The sequence below is a fragment of the Apium graveolens genome, chromosome 10, assembly GCF_009905375.1.
Source record: "Apium graveolens cultivar Ventura chromosome 10, ASM990537v1, whole genome shotgun sequence".
Taxonomy (NCBI): domain Eukaryota; kingdom Viridiplantae; phylum Streptophyta; class Magnoliopsida; order Apiales; family Apiaceae; genus Apium; species Apium graveolens.
Genome location: NC_133656.1, coordinates 64,956,600 through 64,980,504, shown reverse-complemented (window position 1 = coordinate 64,980,504; position 23,905 = coordinate 64,956,600).

Sequence of the window (23,905 nt, the reverse complement as noted above, 5' to 3'; positions counted from 1 at the left end):
CGCAGAAGTGAAATCCTAAACCAATATTATAGGTTATACGTATTAATAACAACACAGCATAACAACGCAGCCCTGAAATCGTAAATCCATATTAGATTATATGTATCGAATCCATGTTATATGACCATGAATATACATGTGCATACACCCATTTCCGTATTATTCCACTCCTCCTACCTACCGAACTGTGACAGTTGATGTTAACAAAAATTTAAATACTCGTAAAGGGTTGAAACTCTCAGGAATAAAGGTCAAATTAACATAAATGTAAATACTCATAAACAATTGCATTATAGAGACAACAAATATCTACTTACACAATCAATTATATCCACTTGACTATGATGATTTACATGTAAGTTATAACTAAAGCCTAACATGAAAATCAACCGGATAAAAAGCAAATATCGAGAAACAAATTTAATACAAAAATCACACTTATAGATCTACAAAAATAAAAAACCCCAATTCCAATTAAAATTACACAAAAACATGCATGTAACATACATATACATGTATAAAATACACAAAAACACGCATATAACAAATTAGAGAAGAAACTAACAGAAATAGAGGGGGCGAGAGAGAGAGAGAGAGATACACAAAATCAGAGAGAGCGAGAGCGAGAGAGAGAGAAAGAGAGAGAGAGAGAGAGAGAGAGAGAGAGAGAGAGAGAGAGAGATGTAGTACCTTAATGTTGAACCGCAAGCTGATTTGAAACCCCAATTAGAAACCCTAGCTCCAATCTGTGACCCGCTTCTCCAAAATGTGACCAGCTTCGCCAAAATGTTACCCCCAATTAGAAACCCTAGCTCGAGAGAGGAATGAAAGAGAATAGCTACTGGGAGAGAGAAAATGAGAGAGAGAGTGAGAGAATGAGGGGGAATGAAATTAGAGGGAGAAGTTAATTTTTCTGAAATTTTAGCGCTTCTCCAAAAAATTTGAGCCCGCCTGAAAAAGCCCAGCTAATTTCATCTCTTTTCTTAAAAAAATTAAGTTTTAATTGTCTTTAAATTTTTTATTGATAAAAATTTATCAATTATTAATTAATACAGTTTATAAATTTTTTTAAAAAAAATATTTTATGAATCTTAACTAATATTAATATTTTTCCTTAATTATATTATAAAAATTGATTAATTTTCATGTCAAATAATTATATATATTTAATTGTTTGTAAAATATACTACTTTTTTATCCAATAATACCCTATTGTAACATAAATTGCCACATGTTACTCCTATGTAACACTTTGAAGTTATAGTAACATGTTTTAAAGGCTATGGTAACATCAAAAATACTACATTGCGGTAGGCTAAGATGAGCATACCTAAGGTAACATAATTTTGTAACATGCATGATTAAACCATTGCGATAGGCCATCTATGGTGTAGTGCACCATTCCTAATATTTACCCAGGCGCTTACGACTGACTCATGTATTACGTATTAGCAAATAAGACTCAATTAACCACGTAATACACATAAGCACATAAACACATAATCATTTGTATAGTTAAAATAATTTTTAGAACCAAAATCGACTTGCTGATCGCTCAACTGATCGTTATCTGACTCGTTTCCCATTTTTCCAGAATTTTTCGGACTCGTCTTGGCACGCATTTCGACTGATAATCAAACAAGTAACAAAATCAACTAATTTCTAGAATAAATTAAGCTTTAATATTATTTTTAATGAAAACAATTCATTTTTTTGAGTCAACAGGGTTTCGTTTCACAAGAATCGAACTAACGGTCTAATTATTATCAATTAAACACTGATAATTTAATTTATTATTCACTATAAATAATTATTACTAATTTTTAAAAACTCAAAAATAATTTTTAAATAATTATTTAAGAAAAATCAGAATTAAAAATAATTTTTCTATAATTTTTGGAATTAAAATGAATTTATTATGATTTATTGGAAATTATTTGATTAATTATCAAAATAATTAATCATTTTTTAAAATAATTAATAAATAGCTAAAAAATAATAAATAAATAATAAATAAATAATTAAGAAAATAATTCAATCTAATTTTTAGAAAATAATTCAGAATTATTTATAATATAAATCAATTAATTAAATAATTAATTAATCAATTTATAAAATAAATAAATCTGATTTTTAAAATTAATAAAAATTAAATAAAAATTAAAAATTCCAGAAACATTTGTCAGAAAACAATTCCTGACAAAAACAGATCAAAACCGGGTTCTGGAAACGGGTCAAACGGGTTGGATTCCAGGTTAGTGAAGAACACCGCTAGAATCTGGGTTTAAACCCTGAATCCGGCGACTTCACCGGACTCCGGAGAGTCTGATTTAGGTTCAAAAACACCTCGTCTGAAATCGTTTTTAGTCCCAAATCACTGCAAATCACTTCCTCAACCTAACTCAGGCCAAAATCAATCAGAAACATCCCTGGATATCATTCTCCGATCAAAACCGACTTCACCTCCGGCCAAAAACCTATCTTTTGATTCTGTAAACCAAACTCAACGTTCTATAGTGGAAATTAAAGCTATGAACACATACAATCAAAGCCCTCAACTTTCAGGAACCAAAGATCCATAAAAATCATCGAGTTATGATTTGAAAATTTGACATAAACCCTAGAAATCGTGAATCACTCTACAAACATCGTTTATTCAATTAAATACCATGAATCAACTGTAAATCATCTAACAAAGCTATATCAATCATCAAAACATCAAAATAACCCTGAAATCAAAAAGTCCTAATTCGAACATAAACCCCAGAATTTGCAAATCAAAAACTACGAATTAAAACATGAAATTGATGCTAGAAAAGGAAAGAACAGATCAAAACCTTCGATTTGGATACTCAAATCACACGATTTGATGCACTAATCAGTGAGAAATCACAGCTTGAATTCCTGACCCGACCCTGTTCTTCCCGACCCGATTTCAGAGAATTTTGTGAATTTTGCAGATTTTTAATGATTAATTATAATTAATTAAATAAAAATTAGGCTATTTATAGTAGTAAAATTAATACTCCTAAATAAAATTAAGGCCCTAATTCTATACTTTTTAAAATTAATAAGCCCCTAATTTTATAATTTTTGAGTATTAAAATTTAATTTATAAATATTTTGTATATGCAATATATATGCCAAAATTTCCCAAAAATTGTGAATAATGCAAAAATGCAAAGAAATAATATAAATGAAAGTCCTATAATTTTATAAAAATAAAAATGTGATTTTTGTGGGGTTTTTAACACCCAATGGGGCCCGGAAAAGTCATTTTTCGTAAAACGAGAAAATTTATAAAATGTCTAGATATTCAGAATAATGCGATGGTAAAAGCCGTTTGATGAAAAATAAGGCCCATTATTTTATTTAAAATACTGGCTTTAAAATCATGGTTTGGGTCGTAAAACGTTTGAAATGAAAGCGATGAATGCAAAATAAAATATCTGAAAAATGTCTTAAAAATACGGAAATGACATAGAATGCACGTAACACGTAACAATTAGGATATGACAGATAATTACACATAAATGACACATTAATACACATAATTTATTATAATTATGATATAATACAGACGTAAATTTCCCAGTCGTTACATCCTTCCCCCCTTAATAGGATTCTGTCCTCAGAATCTTTTATGAAAACAAATGAGGATATTTCTCTAACATCTCACTTTCAAGTTCCCAGGTTGATTCTACAACCATAGGGTTTCTCCACAACACTCGCACTAAAAATACAGACTTATTTCTCAACAGTTTTTCTCGCCGATCTAAAATTCTTACCGGCTGTTCTATAAAAGACAAATCAGGTTGGATATCTATCGGTTCATACTCTATTACATGCCTAGAATCAGGATTATATCTCTTAAGCATTGACACGTGAAACACATTGTGAATATGTTGCATATGAGGCGGTAAAGCTAATTCGTACGCAACGTTTCCCACTTTCTTCAAAATTTCAAACGGTCCGACGTATCGTGGTTTCAATTTAGCCTTATTGCCAAATCTGGTCAATCCTTTCCATGGCGATATTTTGAGTAATACATTTTCTCCTTCCTGATAGTCTATATCCTTCCTTGCTTGGTCTGTATATTTGCGTTGCCTGTTTTGTGCTATATCGAGTCATTTTCGAATAAGTTCAATCTTTTCTTTAGTCTGTTGGATTAATTCTAGACCCAAAATCTTGTGTTCTCCAACTTCATCCCAATGTACTGGTGATCTGTATTTCCTTCCGTATAATGCTTCGTACGATGGCATTCCAATGCCGGCGTGATAGCTGTTGTTGTAAGAAAATTCCACCAAAGGTAAATGCTCATCCCAACTGCCTTCAAAATCAATTGCACAAACTCGTAGCATGTCTTCAATGGTTTGGATAGTTCTTTCACTTTGCCCATCGGTTTGCGGATGGTAAGCGGTACTCATGTTTAATTTTGTTCTGAGACATTCTTGAAATTGTCTCCAAAATCTGGAGTTGAAACGAGGATCTCGATCAGACACGATAGATATTGGAACTCCATGTCGCATCACAATTTCCTTGAGATACATGTGCACTAGCTTGTCGAGCAAAAATCTTTCGTTAATTGGTAGAAAATGTGCCGACTTCATGAGTCTATCCACAATCACCCATATCGCATCATGATTTGCTTTAGTCCTTGGTAGTCCTACCACAAAATCCATCGCTAAATGTTCCCATTTCCATTCTGGAATATCTAACGGTTGTAATAATCCGCTCGGACGTTGATGTTCCACTTTGACTCTCTGGCATCTGTAGTATTTACTCACCCATTCTGCTATTTCCTTCTTCATATTCGGCCACCAAAAGTTTTCTTTCAGATCGCGATACATTTTTGTGCTTCCTGGATGAATGGAATACTTCGAACTGTGCGCATCCCTCAATATTTCTTCTTTTAGTTCTGCCACATTAGGGATCCAGATTCTCGATGCAAAGCGTAAAATTCCTTCATTATCTTTCTGAGTTGTGATTTCTTCTCCCGTTAAATCATCATCTTGACTCATCACTTCCTCTTGACAACGGCGAATCTTCTCTAGCAACTCTGGTTGGAAAGTCATAGTGTAGATAGCTTCTGCAGATTCATTGGGAATACGAATTTCGATTTCCAATTTGTCGAATTCCTTAGCTAATTCTTCACATGAAGTTAACAAATTCAATCTTTATTTCCTGCTTTGCGCATCAGCCACAACATTTGCTTTCCCTGGATGATAACTGATCGTGACATCGTAATCTTTAATCAATTCCAGCCATCGACGTTGACGCATGTTCAGTTCCTTTTGCGTGAAGATATACTTCAGACTTTTATGATCGGTGTAGATTTCACACTTTTCACCGTAGAGATAGTGTCTCCAAAGCTTTAATGCAAATACGATCGCTGCTAATTCCAGGTCATGCGTAGGATATTTTTGTTCATAAGGTTTAAGTTACTCACCGATTCTTCAATTCTTGGAAACTTTCTTCACATTTATCATTCCATACAAACTTTTCACTTTTTCGAGTTAACTTGGTCAGCGGCGTTGCTATTTTCGCAAAATCTTTGACAAATCTTCGATAATACCCTGCCAATCCCAAGAAACTTCGAACTTCTGTCGGTGTCTTTGGTCGTTCCCAATTTAACACAGCTTCAATCTTTGTTGGATCGACTTGGATGCCTTCTCTACTGATGATGTGTCCTAGGAATTGTACTTCCCTTAAACAGAATTCACATTTTGAGAATTTCGCGTACAGTTGCTCTTTCCTCAGAATTTCCAAAGCTATCCTCAAGTGTTCTGCATGCTCTTCTTCTATCCTTGAGTAAATCAAGATGTCATCAATGAATACAATCACAAATTTGTCCAAATACCTCTTGAATACTCTGTTAATCAGGTTCATGAATGTTGATGGCGCATTGGTTAAACCGAATGCCATTACCAGAAACTCGTAATGCCCATATCTCGTGCGAAACGCAGTCTTGGGAATATCTTCAGCTTTAATCTTCAATTGATGATAGCCTGATCATAAATCTATCTTCGAAAACCATGCGGCTCCTTTTAACTAATCGAACAAATTGTCGATTCTCGGTAAAGGATACTTGTTCTTAATGGTGAGCTTATTCAAAACCCGATAGTCGATGTATAATCGCATGTTGCCGTTCTTCTTCTTTACGAACAATACTGGTGCACCCCATGGGGATACACTAAGTCGTATGATGCCTCTGTCTAGAAGATCTTGCAGTTGCGTTGATAATTCTTTCATCTCGACTGGAGCCATTCGATATGGAGATTTCAAAACTTATTCTGTGTCTGGTGCTAAATCAATCGTGAACTCGATTTCTCGATCTGGCGGTAACCCTGGAAGCTCGTCTGGAAAGACGTCCAGATATTTACTTACAACTGGAATGTCTTCTATTTTAAGACTTCCTTTCTCATTATCTAACACGTAAGCTATGTACACCTCACAACCTTGTCGAAGCAATCGTTTAGTTTGCATTATAGTGAGAAATTTCTTCTGCTGTTTTTCGCCCTTGAATATTACCATCGCATTTTCCGCAGTTCGTAGTTTGACTTTCTTATTCACGCAATCTATCTGAGCATTATGACAAGCTAACCAATCCATTCCCAAAATGGCATCGAATTTTCCTAGCTTAAAAGGAATCAAGTCTACAGAAAAATGATGTCCGGCTATTTCTACATCACACGCAGGACATACTCGATCTACTGGAACTTGGTCGTCATTCGCTAATTATATAATTAACGTCTTGCCCAACCATTCGATTTCTCAATATAACTTATCAAGAAATTCTTCAGAAATTAATGAACGGGTAGCTCCAGAATCAATTAATAATTTTGAACTTACAGAATTCACCAAAAGCGTACCTGCAATAACACTCGGACTCTGCACTACTTCTTTCATTGTCATGTTGAAAGTTCTTGCTCTGGGTTGATTAGGCGGCGGCGGCGGAGGTAATGCCAATACTCTTGGAATACTGGATGTCATGGCTGGTCCTTTGCAATTTCTGGCGATATGCCCTTTCTTCCCACACTGGAAATAATTCATTTCCACTATTCTACCCACTGAACACTCGTTAGAATAATGCCCTTTCTACTTACATCGATAACACGTTACGTCCCTTTTAATACATACACCAGTATGCTTTCGATTACATGTCTTGCAGTATGGCACTGGAATTCTGACCATTCCCTGCTGACTGGGGGCTTGGAAATGATTACCTGTTTTCTGTGGACCTTGTCCTATCCTTTTAAAATTCAAATTTGTCCGGGCTTGAAATCCCGGCTTTCTACTGGAGCGATCTTGGAAACTTCCCTGTCCTTTGTCTTGCTGAGATCTTTCACTTTCCCCTTCACTAATCAAAGCTTTCTGGACTACGGCGGTATACGTTGTCAATTCAAAAACTGCAACTTGTCCACGAATCCATGGTCGTAATCCTTCTAGAAACCTTTGAACTAGCTTCTCTTCAGTATCAACCTGTTCTGGGACAAACCTAGCCAACTCAGTAAATTTGGCTTCATACTCTGCCACGGACATATTTCCCTGCTTCAGTTCTAAAAACTTAATCTGCATTTGGTTCTTCACATAGCGAGGAAAATTCTTTTCTAAAAACAACTCTTTAAACCTATCCCACGCAATCACATCTTCACCCTCTAAAGCCTTTTTAGATTCCCACCAATAATTTGCCTCTCCTTTCAACAAATAGCTAGCAAAATCAGTCTTCTGGTCTTCACTTATCTTTACTAGTGCAAACGCTTTCTCTATTTCTTTCAACTAGGTAGTAGCCTTAATAGGATCAGTAGACCCTTCAAATTCTGGAGGTTTAACTGACTAAAACTGCTTAAAAGTAACAACAGGTAATGTTGGTGGTAATTGAGGATCAGGACGAGGTGGCTGCTGTAACATTTGTTGTTGTATTTGCTGTTGTTGATGCTCCATCTGCTGCTGTATCATGACCATCTGTTGTTGCATCAGATGGAACATTTGGTTCATGGTCTCATTAGTCTGACCTTCAGAATTGCTGTTAGAGGTCTCAGCCCTAGTCTTTCTTTTTGGTGCCATCTTCTTCTAATAATAAAACAAGTGATATTTCTTTAACAGTTTAATAAACAATTGACAGTAGGTAAGAAAACAATTTATCATGTATTAATAACATGATTTAAATCAAGAAAACAGTTGCTGAATATAAAAACTGGAAATGTAAGCAGTTAAATAAAATGGTTGTTTTTTTTCAACAGGAATTATAATACGAAAAGCTGTAAAACAATGAAGTGAAAGTAAAACTGTAAAGACTGAAATTTAAATAAAAGAAATTTGAAAAAGTTCATCTTATATATATGTGACACCAGCCTCAGGTGTAAATGCTTGATACAAAAAGTCTCGTGCTACTGGTAATCACTCCGGCTACAAGTCATACTACCGTTACTGGTCAAACTACTACTACAGGTTAAACTACTAGTACACACATACACACTACTCACTAGGTTATACTATGCTGCCTCTATATACATCTGTACTCTGAAGTCACTGTCTCAAAACCGTCATTGTCTCAAAACCCAGGCGGAATACGCCTAAGCTCCTCTCTAAGTGCCTGGACCAAGGTCTGTGCTAAGCGGAATATCCTGTAGAACTCTGCGAAAGAAGGTGGTCCCTTATGGGTCAAATCATCAAGCTTCCAAGTGGCACTCATCAAAACTGATTGCAATCTCTGTCTCATCAAGTAATCCGGCTATAGGGCCGCTAACGGTCCTCTGTCCCTCTGGTCAAACGGATGCATGATCTCTCGACACTGTGCCCGCCAATACTCCACATCATCCCTCATAACCCTGTACTCATGGTATGGTACCATATGCGGCTGAGCAACCTGACCTACTGACTCCTATGAAGGAAGCCTCGGTATACCTGCACCCTGCTGTGGTAATCCTAGCTGTAGATCTACATCATGCTCTCCTATCCCCTCGACTGGAATCATCTGAAACACATCCGGCTCTGGGGCATGCACTGGTATAGGAGGTAACAATGGTGGTGGTGGTAACTCCTGCTCAATTCCCGGTATAAACTGATGCTCTACTGGTAAAGGAACCATCGGCTCAAAGAACTCAAATGGATCAAACATCTCTATAGGGTCATGGACTATCCCCTGTACTGGTGGTACCGGCTCCTGTGGTAATGGTGGTGGAAGTGGTAGAGGAGGAAACATGTACTCAGATACTGGAGGTATAACTGGTGCTGCTGGCCCGGTGACTGTCCTCTCAGAAGACGCAGAATAACCAGAAGATGCCATCTGATAATATATCAAGAAAAGAAAGATCACTAAACAATCCTAAGATTTATACTTCCCTATTCTAATCTGACCTAAATCCTAACACTATTCTTCTTATTTGACTATTCCTATCCTATGTGATCTCCCTATCTTATCTTAACCCTAATGTTCTTATTTTCAGGGACCAAACCTACAGCTCTGATGCCAAACCTGTAATGCCCTCCAGACCTGGGGTATAAGTCTGGGGGTTACTAGCTAATCACCAAACCTGTACAATCTGATTAGCAATTAATAAAGAAATGAAACTAAACCCCTTTAACACTAACCAGGATCTTTTTAGGTTGAAGTATAAAAACAAGAACCACTATCTACTTTTATTACAAACCAAGTTCAAATTCTCACAAACTCTCTTTATTACAAACCATTGTCTAACCAGTTTTAAACTAAATTCATTTTTATTCAAACACACACACTATCTATCAACACTCCACATGTTCGGGCAACTCAAAGCTTTCTTCCTGGATTGGGATCAACACCTTGGTTATGAGAGGATCCCGAGGGTTGACCCGTTTCTTTACCTCTCGAGTCCTGATGGGTTTCATATTCCTTCTTAACTGAAAATAATAAGGTGAATAACAACAAAAAGGGTGAGCCAAAAATTGCTCAACAAGTCCACAAAATATAAACAGTGTTAACGTATTTTAAATGAATCCGTAATCCAGGGTATATCTGCAAAGATATAACCCCACGAGAATAGAAAGAAGGCCATTACTGGCGAGTATAAATGAACTAAACTAGACACAAGTTCGCATATATATTCTGCTGATCAGTCAGAATATAATGCAGATCTAAGTTCTTTGTGTTCTTTACATTTGTGTTTGAATATATATCTGTCTATATTAGCTTCAAGCCATTCACACACATTTGCTCACTAAAACACTTAGCCTTAGAAACTACTCAAAACTTGAAAAAGTTTTGAGATTTACATTCAACCCCCCTTCTGTAAATCTCATTGTTAGTCCACTGGGAATAACAATTGGTATCAGAGCAAGCTCTTAACATACAAAGAGTTTAAAGATCTATTCTGCTAACATCATGAGTAAGAAGGATATTGGTGTAAAGATTCCAATCTTGGAAAGAGATAACTATCATCACTGGAAAGTGAAGATGCCTTTACATCTTCTCTCTCAAGATGAAAGCTACATCAACTGCATTGAAAATGGTCCTCACATCCCTCACAAGGTGGCCACAGCTGCTACTGCAACAGTTGTTGTTGGATAGTCTATTCCCAAGCCAAAGGCAGAATGGACTGTTGAAGATATTGAAGAGGTTCACAAGGACAAGAAATCCATGAGTATTCTGTTTAATGGCCTAGATCAAGATATGTTTGACAATGTCATTAACAGCCAAACTGCTAAGGAAATTTGGGATACTGTGCAGCTTATCTGTGAAGGCATTGAGCAAGTTAGAGAAAACAAAATGCAGCTTCTCATTCAACAGTATGAATATTTTCATTTTGAAGAAGGAGAATCATTGAATGATACCTTCAACAGATTTCAGAAACTATTTAATGGATTGAAGCTGTATGGTAGAATTTACCAAGTCAAGGACTCCAATTTAAAATTTCTAAGGTCTCTACCAAAGGAATGGAAGCCTATGACTGTTTCTCTAAGAAATTCTCAAGATTATAAGGACTTCACACTTGAAAGATTATATGGAATTTTGAAGACATATGAACTTGAGATGGAGCAAGATGAGTTGTTGGAAAAAGGGAAGAGAAAAGGAGGATCAGTTGCACTTGTAGCTGACAGTGAGAAGGTTGAAGCCAGGAATGAGGAGAAGACAATGCCAAGTCTCAAAATTGGCACAAGCAAATCAGAATCAAGCAAGGGTAAAGAGCAAGTAGCTGAGGATGAAAACAATTCCAGTCAGGATGACTCTGATGATGTTGATGAACATCTGGCTTTTCTGTCCAGGAGGTTTGCAAAGATGGAGTTCAGGAAAAATACAAAATTCACTAAGCCAAGCAAAAACATGGTGGACAAATCCAAGTTCAAATGTTATAACTGTGGCATTAGTGGACACTTTGCAAGTGAGTGTAGGAAGCCTACCTCTGATAAGAAGAAATTTGAGTAAGTTGATTACAAAAAGAAGTATTTTGATTTGCTCAAACAAAAGGAAAGAGCTTTTCTCACTCAAGATGATTGGGCAGCAGATGGAGTCAATGAAGATGATGATATGGAATATGTCAACCTAGCCCTGATGGCTAATTCTGATGAAAATGAAACTAGTTCATTAAGCAACCAGGTAATTACTACTGATCTCTCTCAGCTTTCTAAAAATGAATGCAATGAAGCCATAAATGATATGTCCAATATATTATATCATTTGCGTGTTTCCCTTAAATCACTAGCTAAAGAAAACACTAGGATCAAAGAGAATAATGTGTTTTTAAGTGATAGGAATGCTGTGTTAGAGGATCAGGTAATTGAGCGTGAAAAGATTAAACTTAAATGCTTGACTGTTGAGAGTGAACTAAAAGAAGCTGTTAAGAAAGTAGAAATTCTTTCTAAACAGTTAGAAAGTGAGCAAGAGGTAATCATGGCCTGGAAAACATCTAGGGATGTTAGTGTTCAGATTGCCAAGGTTCAGGGAATTGAATCATTCTGTGAGGATGCCTAGAAGAAAAACAAAAAGGAGTTAGAATTAATTGATGGATTGTCAACGGATGTGGAATCAACGGATGATGAAAGTTATCCGTTGAAGAAAAAAAAAGAGCATCCGTTGAAGGCTCATCAATTAAAACAGGCAAGTAACTTTAAAAATAAAAATCTCAATAAGAAGGATGATTCAACTTTCAAGAACTTTGTCAAAGAAGGAGCTAGCACATCCAAAGATGCCAGTAAGGTGAATATAGGACACATGACTTTGGATCAGCTGAAAAATAGGCTTAAGTTGGTTGAGGATAAGAAGAAAACTAAAAGAAAATCTAAAAGAAATGCGAAGGTAGGGATTAATAAACATAACAATTACACACATGATAGGTATGCTCCTAGAAAAAGCTGTGCATTGTAAAAGTGTTAATCACCTATCTGATAATTGCAAATCTGTTAAAAATGCTCCCATGCCTTCAAATCCCTCCATGCCTAACATGTCTATGTCACCTCTGCATGCCATGCCTGTTATGTCTTATCAGAATCCCCATGCACATTTTGCAAACATGCCATATATTAATAATCCTTATTTTACTGCATTTAGTATGCCTCAAATGCCATACAATATGCCTATGTTGAATAACATGTTTGCACAATCTATGCCTTATCAAATTCAATCAAATGTGCTAAATGATTCTGTGACTAACCCTACACTTCAACCAACCACATCTGAGATCAAGGTTGACCCAAAGTTACCTAAGTCAAAAGATGCAGGAGGAATGAAGTCTAGGAAAAAGACTAACAAGGCTGGACCCAAGGAAACTTGGGTACCAAAATCAACTTGATTGATTTTGTTGTGTGCAGGGAAAAAGAAGGAATCTATGGTACTTGGACAGTGGCTGTTTAAGGCCCATGACAGGAGATTTCACCCTGCTCACAGAGTTTAAAGAGAGAGTTGGCCCTAGCATAACCTTTGGAGATGACAGCAAAGGATTCACTATAGGATATGGCTTGATTTCAAAAGAAAATGTCATCATTGATGAAGTTGCATTGGTTGATGGTCTCAAACACAACTTATTGAACATCAGTCAACTATGTGACAGAGGGAATACTGTTTCCTTCAATTCTGAAGCCTGTATTATCACAAGTAAGAAGGACAATAAAGTGGTTCTAACTGGAGTTAGAAAAAGGAATGTGTACTTAGCTGACTTGAACTCTACAGATGCAGAATCCATTACTTGTCTTCTCAGCAAAGCAAGTCCAGTTGAAAGTTGTCTATGGCACAAGAAGCTGTCCCATTTGAATTTCAAGACAATGAATGATCTAGTCAAAAAGGACTTAGTTAGAGGAATGCCTCTAGTAGAATTCACAAGGGATGGACTGTGTGATGCTTGTCAGAAAGGAAAGCAAAAGAAAGTATCATTCAGTAAGAAGCTTGAATCTGCAATTGATGAACCATTACAACTGCTACACATGGATCTTTTTGGACCAGTCAATGTATTGTCAATTTCAAGGAAAAAATATTGCCTAGTGATTGTAGATGATTTCTCAAAGTTTTCATGGGTTTATTTTCTTGGATCAAAGGATGAAGCTAGTGAAATCATTATCAATCATATCAAGCAAGTCAACAATCATCCTGATTTCAAAGTAAGGAATATTAGGAGTGACAATGGAACTGAGTTCAAGAATTCAACCATGAAGTTGTTCTGTGAAGAAAATGGGATCATGCATGAGTTCTCAGTTCCAAGGACCCCACAACAAAATGGTGTGGTAGAAAGGAATAACAGATCACTAATTGAAGCTGCAAGGACAATGCTTGAAGAGTCAAAACTCCCAACTTACTTTTGGGCTGAGGCTGTTAACTGTGAATGTTACACTCAGAATAATTCTCTAATAAATCAGGCAAAAGGCATGACTCCCTATCAATTATTCAAGAGAAGAAAACCAACTTTAAACTTTCTGCATGTCTTTGGTTGCAAATGTTACATCTTAAGGAATCAATCTGATCACAAAGGGAAGTTTGATGCAAAGGCTGATGAAAGAATATTTGTTGGTTATTCTGCTGGAAAATCATATAGGGTCTACAATCTAAGAACCAACATTGTCATGGAATCTATGCATGTTGTGTTTGATGATAAAAAGATTGATGGACTAACAGATGAGGGACATCATGAAGGACTCAAATTTGACAATATTGAGATATATTGTGATGATAGTGAAGATGAGAATTATGAAGAAGGCATCTCAAGAAGAATTCAAAATCTGCCTTTGGATAATGCACAGAATGCTGCATCCGTTTAAAGTCATAATTCAGCTTCCGTTGAAAATAGAAATGCAGCATCCGTTGAAAGACAAAGTGCATCATCCGTTGAAGTTCATAATGAAGCATCCGTTGATCACAGTCTGTCAACGGATAATCAATTCACTTCATCAGTTGATAGAGCTCCCAATTCCTTTTAAAGGATCAGCAACTCAGGGGGATTTTCAACCAATCAACATTCTATCTCACATCATGACAATACTGAGACAACCTCATCTAGAGCTAATCTACCACCTCAAAGGAAATGGACCAAGAATCACCCTTTTGAACTGATCATTGGTGATGCAATATCTAAAGTGCAAACTAGAAGGGCTACTCAAGATGAATGTCTGTATAGTAGCTTTCTATCACAGGAGGAACCTAAGAGAGTAGAAGAAGCTCTATTGGATCCAGATTGGATTTTTGCAATGCAAGAGGAGCTAAACCAATTTGAGAGGAAAAAGTATGGAAGCTGGTACCCAAGCCAAAGAACAAGAGTTCTATTGACACAAAATGGGTATTCAGAAACAAGTTGGATGAAAATGGCATTGTCATAAGGAATAAAGCCAGATTGGTTGCTAAAGGCTATTCTCAATAAGAGGTAATAGATTTTGATGAAACATTTGCTCCAGTTGCCAGACTTGAGGCCATCAGAATCTTTCTAGCCTATGCAGCCCATGCCAATTTCAAAGTCTATCAAATGGATGTCAAGAGTGCATTTCTAAATGGGGAATTGGAGGAAAAAGTTTATGTAAGCCAACCTCCAGGGTTTGAAGATCCAAACTTTTCAGACTATGTGTATTATCTGTTGAAAGCACTCTATGGACTAAAGCAAGCACCTAGAGCCTGGTATGAGACTTTGTCAAAATTCCTTCTAGATAATTACTTCATAAGAGGTACTGTCGATAAAACACTTTTCTTTAGAAATGTTAATGGCTCTACAATACTTGTTCAAATTTATGTAGATGATATTATATTTGGATCTACAGATGATAAGCTTTGTAAAAAGTTTGCTAAGTTAATGCAAAGTAAATATGAAATGAGCATGAAGGGAGAGCTAACTTATTTTCTTGGTTTACAAGTTAAACAAGTTAGTGGTGGAATTTTCATTAGTCAAACTAAATATATTTATGATCTTTTAAAGAAGTTTGACTTAATGGACTGTTCATCTGCAAAAACTCCCATGGCCACTGCCACCAAGCTTGAATTAAACAAGGCTGAAAAGTCTGTGGACATTTCAAGTTATAGAGGCATGGTTGGCTCACTTTTATATTTAACTGCTAGTAGACCTGATATAATGTTTTCTATATGTCTCTGTGCTAGATTTCAAGCTGACCCTAAAGAATCTCACTTAGTGGCTATTAAAAGAATCTTCAGATATCTCAAAGGGACTCCAAATCTAGGAATTTGGTACCCTAGAGAGTCTGGTTTTGATCTAATTGGCTACTCAGATGCAGATTATGCAGGCTGCAAAATAGACAGGAAAAGCACAACTGGCACCTGTCAGTTTCTAGGGAACAAGCTTGTGTCATGGTTCAGCACGAAGCAAAATTCTGTTTCTACATCAACAGCTGAAGCTGAGTACATTGCTGCTGGTAGTTGCTGTGCACAAATACTATGGATGAGGAATCAACTATTTGACTTTGGACTAACTGTTGACAAAATTCCTATATTCTGTGACAACACAAGTGCCATTGCCATTACTGAAAATCCAGTGCAGCACTCAAGAACCAAGCACGTTGACATCAAGTACCACTTCATTAGGGAACATGTGATGAAAGGTACAGTGGAACTTCATTTTGTTCCAAGTGAAAAGCATATCGCAGACATATTTACCAAGCCACTTGATGAATCAACATTTACAAGATTAGTAAGTGAGCTAGGTATGCTTAATTATTCATAAATTTATGTCCTCTATATAATCTGCATTGAAGCCTGAAATGAATTTGCTGCAAGAACAAAGTTGGCTTTAAGTAAGACTTATTCTATCAACGGATATTCCCTATCCGTTGAAAGCCAAAATTGTTCTATCAACGGATGTTCACTATCTGTTGAAAGACAAATACATTTCTGATAATTTTATCCCTCAACGGATAAAATAGTGTTGATCATCAACGGATAACTATTTACCTTATCCGTTGAAGTGTCACATTAGTTACTTTAAGTGAGTCGCATCCGTTGATTATTTTACTTAACCGTTGATACAGATATACACTGTTGTATATATTTGTATTAAAGGCAGTTTTCAGAATTTCTACAGTTTTCTTTATTCTTAAACGGCTGTAATTTATTTAAAAGTATCATTTAATCATTTTACTTACGTTTTAATTCAAGAAAGTATAAAAGCCCATTGAAGTCTAATTTTCACTTTACGCTTTCTTGCAATTTTTATTCTCCTTCTCTCCCAAAATTCTCAAGTTTTTCTCTGCAACCTCTACTCACAACAATGGCACCAGTAGTCAAAATTATGTCTCAATCTGGATTTGTTTATGAAAAGAATAATTTCGTAGCCTTGGTTGAAAAGAATGAAGCCCATTCTGATTATCACAAGATGATGGACTTCATCAAAAACTGCAAACTAAGATATGCAATGCTGGAAGCCCCAACCATCTACTGTGAGGTGATTGAGGAGATTTGGACAACTGCAGAGTTCAACTCCACAGATATGACTATTGCCTTCTCTCTCAAAGGTAAGGATTATTGCATTAACTGTGATGATATACAGTCTTGCTTTAAGTTGCCTGAGAATAATGCCATGACACCACACACTGATAAAGATGTATCTGCTATGTTAGATTCCATAGGCTATGCTTTTGATTCTGCTAGTTTAGGTAGTATTAGAAGGAAGGGCCTTAGGAAAGAATGGAGTTTTCTTGGAGATGCCTTTATCAAGGTTTTCTCTGGGAAGATTAGCAATTTTGATGTCATAACTTCATCTCTTGTAAATATGCTCTATATGCTAGTTTATGATAGGTACTTTAATTTTAGCAACTGTGTCATGCTAGAATTAGGTTCCAGATTAGGTAACAAAGCTAATAGACCACATAACATCTACTATGCTATATTCTTTATGTTATTGGCTAACCATGTTGCTGAAAGATTGGTTATATCAAATGAGAATAATAAACTCACATGTTGGGCACAAGAGAAAAGGGTCCTTGTAGACCTTTTGAGAATGAACCTCAACAGCCAGGTGCCATTGGTATATTTGCAAATCATGAATGCACCACAGGTAAGTGAGGTAAACACTTCTATAACTCCTACTGTTTCCAACCACATTGTTTCTTTGCCTTCCAGTGTGGCAATGGAATCTGTGTCTTTGTCCAAACAGGTTCCTACCAAAGCCACCAAAACTAAAATTTCAAAACACAAGTCAAAGAAAACCACCTCTGTTGTTTCTCAAAAGACGACAGTTGTAACAACTACCATTGTAATAACCCCAATTTTTGGGAAATTTTTGAAACCCTTATGAATAGTGTTTTTGCTGAATGAGAAAACTTTTCATGCCACACTACGTAGGGGTTCTGTTATTGATCTTCTGGGATATTATTAGTACTCTATGTGGTATATAAGTGTATGTAAAGATCGTCAGAATCCAATTTCCGAACACTTTGATTTTTCCCGGAAATCCACTAGATACGGAAAGAATTGAGAAAAAGGTAACAGAATAAAAAGGATTTAAATTAAAGGATTATAAGAGAGGATCATAAAAAGGAATATAATGTATTGAGAAAGGTTAAGGGAACCTAAGTAATAAGATCCCGGGTATGATCCCTCAAACGATAAACGAAAACGAAAGTTAAGCGAACCGTATAACAGATCAGCGGTCATTAGGCAAACAATTAGGAAGTTAATCAAAGGGATTAGAGAGGATGATGTCACCCAACCAATGAGAAGAGGACAAGGAGGGGAGGATGACATCATGAGGATGATGCAAGCATGACATAAGAGGGAAGGAAATGTGGTGGAATATTAACCACACAAAGTCAAGGCTACAAAGGGAATTAACCAAAAAACAAGACAAAAAGCAACCAACCAAGCAAAACAAATCACAAAACACCAAACCTTCCATTTCTTCATGAAGCTCTCGGCTTCTTTCTTAAGAATTGGGAAGTCCAAGCTCCTCCACTTGCCATTTTACAAGGTAATTATCCTAGCTTCTCCTAGTTAAGTTACATACTTCCTAGAAATCTTAGCTTCAAAATCCTTTCCTAGCATTTCCTATAAATCATTCAAGAAGATGGTGAATAGTACTTTCTTGAAATTAATTTTTGTGTTCTTGATTTCTTTGAAAGAACAAGCTTGTAGGAGGTTAGATTAAGGCTTCCATGGGCATTCCAAGGACCTTTCATGGATTAAAAGCTTCAAGGAAGGTATAACTCTTCATGGTCTTAGTTTTAAGTTTTGTTGTTTAGATTTCCTAATGTTTAGATGATGGGTTAGTGTAATGGGTGTGTAATCATGTTTAGAGCTTGTTATGAGTAGTTTAGTTGGTAAGAGGCATGATTATTGTGTGTTTAGAGATTGGTTGATTTTGTGATATTTTTGGAGTTGGAAATCTTGGTTATTAGTTAATGAACTTAAGTAAACTCTTAGTTCATAATTGAGAAATAAGTATGAATTGGAAATATTGAATTGTTGGGGCTGTTGTAGTATGGTATGGATGGATGTTGGTTGTATGAATGATATGTGGTTGAATTGTGGTTGTTTTGAATTGGTTTAAAATTGGGAAATCGCGTAAACATAGACGTCGTAATGTCCGATTTACTTTAGACTGCTTTTGTTCATATCATTAGGACCCGAGAACCCCCTGCTAGAATATGACCACTGCCATATTTAGATAGCTCATGTTACGAGCTTCGTTTTGATATGTAGTTCGTTCGATTCCGATGCACGGTTTAGGAGAAACGACCGTTTCAAGTAACGGCGTTTCGTGAACGAAACTTTTCCCCTCGCCTTACTTTGAAACATAGGTTAAAGACCAAAAAGGGTTAATTAATGTATGAAACATTTATGGTAAGTGTGTTAGGCAGTTGGTAAGACACTCGCGAAGGAATCGCTTTAAAACTCGTAAAGGTTAAATTATTAAAAATGGTGGAGCCGCGGGTACCCGAGTGACTTAAGCAAATCAGTGAGCGCAAAACAAGCGTTAGAGTCTAAGTTAGTTAAAGTATAGATTTACAAGTGATTTTGGTTTAATTCCAACTTACTTGTTATTTATAGGTTATCAGACTCGTCCCGAGCCTTTCTCACCCCCAAGTCGCTCAGGCAAGTATTCTATCCGATATACTGTTGTTGTGATGTATACATTTGTATATGCATGATCTTGCGATAAATGCCTATTGGTTATTTAGCAAACTTTTGCGATATATTGTAGCATGTGATATGGTATATATGCATGCCTGTTTCATATTCTTGAAATATATATCTGTTGGTTCAGTTGATAATACCTATGCTAGAGGATAGCGGTAACTTGCATATACCTTTAGTATAGGGACCCAAAGGTGAAAATATTTTCTAAAACCGGGAGTCGAGGATCCCGAGTAGATTTTGTATATATGGATATGGATATATATATATATATATTTATATATATATATGGTTATAGTTTTCCAAACTATTAATCGAATAAGGTTTATTCGATAACTTTAACTTTATTTATTTATTTGAATATTATTTCGAATATTATTCGAGGGCTTATGACTCTTTTATATATTATTATTGAATATTATTTGAATATTCATTCGAGGGCTTATGACTCAGTTTATATTATTTAATGAATATTATTTGAATATTCATTTGAGGATCTATGACTCCGATAATGTGCTGTAATATATTCTTTATTTTATTAAAGAGTAAGGTGTTAATAATCAAACTTATTTTCGATTATTCAAATAAAGATAATACTTTCATATAAGTATATCTTTGGTTATTTAATGTTTATTTCAAGTATAAGTTTTAATACTTCTACTCCAATTATTTTTATAAAGACTATTCTTTATGGGAATATTATTTAAATAATAATATTCAGTCATTTTCTAAATATTCTGGGGACTGATTTACTTCATTAAATCAGCTTTACTCCAAACACTCTTTAAAGTGTTTTCGAGTCTTCAAAATGATTTTTAAAAGTCAGAGCGGATCCCAAAACTCTTTTTTTTTATATTTAAGATCTTCCTTTTAAGGGAATTTAAATACTCGCTCAAAACCTGGGGAATCCGGCTCTGTGGTGTATTTTATATTCGCAACGAGGTTGCTGTTTTGAGAAAACAATTTGATTACTTGCCCAATGTTCGGGAAGTAAGTCCATTTGATTGAGTCGGCATAAGCGACAGGCCGGGGTACGGTCTATTATTGTGTAAGTGGCTGGGTGGCAGTCCATCAACGCGTGAGGGGCCGGGTAACGGTCTAGCGCGAGGTCCTAATGCGGCCAGGGTGATGACCGGTGAGGAATTCATCCATCTACAGTAGAAAAGGTTACTTATTGGTATCTTTGCCTGATCAGCGAGATATCGGGTTTATGCCAAAATTCTTTTCCTTTCCAAAATTCATTGGATGTTTCAAACTCTGTTCATACTTTACATAACAGAGGTTCCAGGAAATGTTTAAGAGATATATATATGTGGATATATATATATATCGGGACTAAATAAAGTATCTCGTAACTTTATTTCATTCAATAATATTTCAAAGATTGAATCTATTCAAATCTTGTCTTGTAGTCTCATCTATGTGATGAACTTTTGAAACTGATTATAACTTGAACGGTGGTAGTTCAAGTAGTATTGGGAAAGATATAAGTATATTGGGGTATTTGGTAACCTCATCTTTTAAACTTATATCTAATTAATAATTGTCTTATGAATGACAAAGATTTTCAGAAAAACGTTGAGACAAGGTTAGATATATGAGATCACCTTGCAACGATATTTTTTTTTATATATACAGTTATACACTGGGACTTTGTGTATATTATGCATGGAAGAGGACTTCCAATATTTTGAAAAGTATATATGTATATATACTGAATATTTTGCGACTTCATCGCATTAAGATATCAAACTTGGTTCATTCCTTTTGACCAAGACTTTCATGAGTATTATGAGTAGGCTCATATATTGTAAATCATTATACATATTATTTTGGTGGGCTTGCTGCTCACCCTTGCTTTCTTCTTTCATCACACAACAACAGTTAGGAAAGATGGCCAGACTCCAGCAGACCCAGCGCAAGCGCGTGGGAAGCGTCCCGCGTCTTCCCGTTGATGTTGTAGCTGCTATAGCTGCAGAGGTAGATCTATTGTAGATCAGACCATCTACTTTTGAGAATCAATTATGTATAATTATAACTTGTGGCAGATAATGGCAATTAACTGTAAATTTATCAAGTAATCATTTTGGGTTGTAATAACTTTTAAATTGTGGATTCAAAGACTTGTACTTATTTAAATTTCATCTCTGAGACTATAACGGGTTGTGGTGTATGTTAGTGTGGGGTCACAGTATGAGGTTATTTATTATTAATTAAGTGAAGTGATATTGTGGAAAGAAAGACCGTGACAACCCGGATCCCCGACCCCGGATCTGGGGGTGTTACAGAAATGGTATCAGAGCTAAGCGTTATAAACCTCAGAGATGATGGGACGTTAAGATAATAAGTTAACTAAGATAATAAGAACTCTTGCCAAGTTCATAGTCGGGCTACCTAACGTAGCACTGACAGTTAAAACCCTTATGGGAACCCTTATAAATATCGTGATAGGAGCGTAGTTCGTTATCGTATATGGTAGCGGGATTCCGAACCCTGAGGTTGAGGAGCAACATCGTGATGATATTTTATTACTAATTGGAGATCGGATTGTGGATCCGATAGAGTGTCCTAATGTAGGACCGGATGATGTTGATATTGAGGATGTTGTCCTAGTAGGGATAGTTGTTGAGGATATTGGATAAAGGACCACTGATGAATTGATGACCATGGTTTGGTCGACTACCAGAGGTAGGATTGGCCGGTCACTACCGGAGGTTCGTTCAAGTTTGTAAAGATAGTAACCCCTTTAACGCGACTTACTCGTAAGACTGAGAAGTTCGAATGGACAGAGAAATGCGAGAACAGCTTTCAAGAACTGAAGCAGAGGTTGGTGATGGCCCCTATGCTGGCATTGCCGGATGGAAAAGGAGATTTTGTGAAGGGTAGTGACGCTTCGCACAAGGGCTTAGGGTGCGTGCTTATGCAGCACGGTAAGGAAATCGCGTACATGTCAAGACAATTAAGGTAATATGAAATTCAATATCCCCGCCCATGAGCTTAGGCTCGTGGCAATAGTTTACCCTAAAGATTGGAGGCACTACTTGTATGGAGAGAAGTGCGAGAATTACCTAAGCCATAAGTGCTCTAGTACATTTTCACGTAGAAAGAGCTCAACATATGCCAGAGGAGGCAGTTAGAGCTAATCAAGAATAATGATTGGGAGATTCTTTATCATGCGGGGAAAGCCAATATGGTGGCTGATGCCCTTAGTAAAAAGGAGAGACTCAAGATGATAATGTCTTTTGGAGAGTTTATAAGAGATTTTGAGAAAATGGAAATAGAAGTGAAGGTAACCGGAGCCGGTACCGAAAAGTTGTTTGAGATTGCAATACAGCCCGAATTATTGGAAAAGATCATATTGTGCCAGAAAAAGTTATGAATGAAGGCAGAGAGCCAAAAAAAAAAAAAAAATTTAGATAAGAGGTTAATACCGAGAAAGATGAGAAGGGAATAATGAGGTATTCCTATAGAATTTGGGTTCCGAAAGTTCAAGAGCGTAAGGATGAGAACTTAGATGAGAGCCATAGTTTGAGGAATAAGATTTAGAGCAAACCCTGAACGTGATAGTCAGGGAGGTCGCCATCAAGATAGAAGGAACCCATGACATAATGGAGTGGAAAATGAGGATTTTAAATTAAAAGATGACCCCAATTATGGGGAGTAGGATGAAACATTTCATACTAAGGAAACAGAAAGTCGAGTAAGGAAAGGAGACCCGAGACGGTACTCCTATACGGCAATTCATGGACCTATCTAGAAAGAACTTAGACTATTATCCCCAGCCACCACCTTGAGGAAACAATGCGGTAGGAAATTCTTTCATGACCTTTAAGTCGCTAAGCTCTCAGAGTTCCAAGGAACAAGCTGACCCAGTCGAGGCAAGAGCCTGGCTAAAGGAAATATAGGAATCATTTGAGATTCTAAATGATTGACGAATCTCAAAAGACTTTTTTTATCACTTACCCTCCTAAGAGAGAGACCACCCGCTGGTGAAAGACCAAGGAAGGCACGGAGCAAGAGATTATAATAAACTGATTTAAGTTCAGTCAATTGTTTTCAGGAAAGCACTTCCCAAGGTTATGGAGAGAGTGTAAAAGCTTTAGAGCCAGAACAAAGGCAAACGAGTATGATGAATTGTGAATTTAAGTTGTAAAAGTTGTCAAGATTCGTTCTAAGGACACGAATCCAGAATGACGGGATGTTTGAAATCAATGCTTATGTTGTGTTGGTTCATGAAATAATGATAAGAAAAAGGGAAATAAAAAGGAACTGAAGTGGAAAGGGATTTAAAGGCAAAAGAGTTTGAGGTATGATAAGGGAGTCGGGTATGAGGAAACCCTAAAGACTCATAGCAATAGAAATAGAAAAGTATGT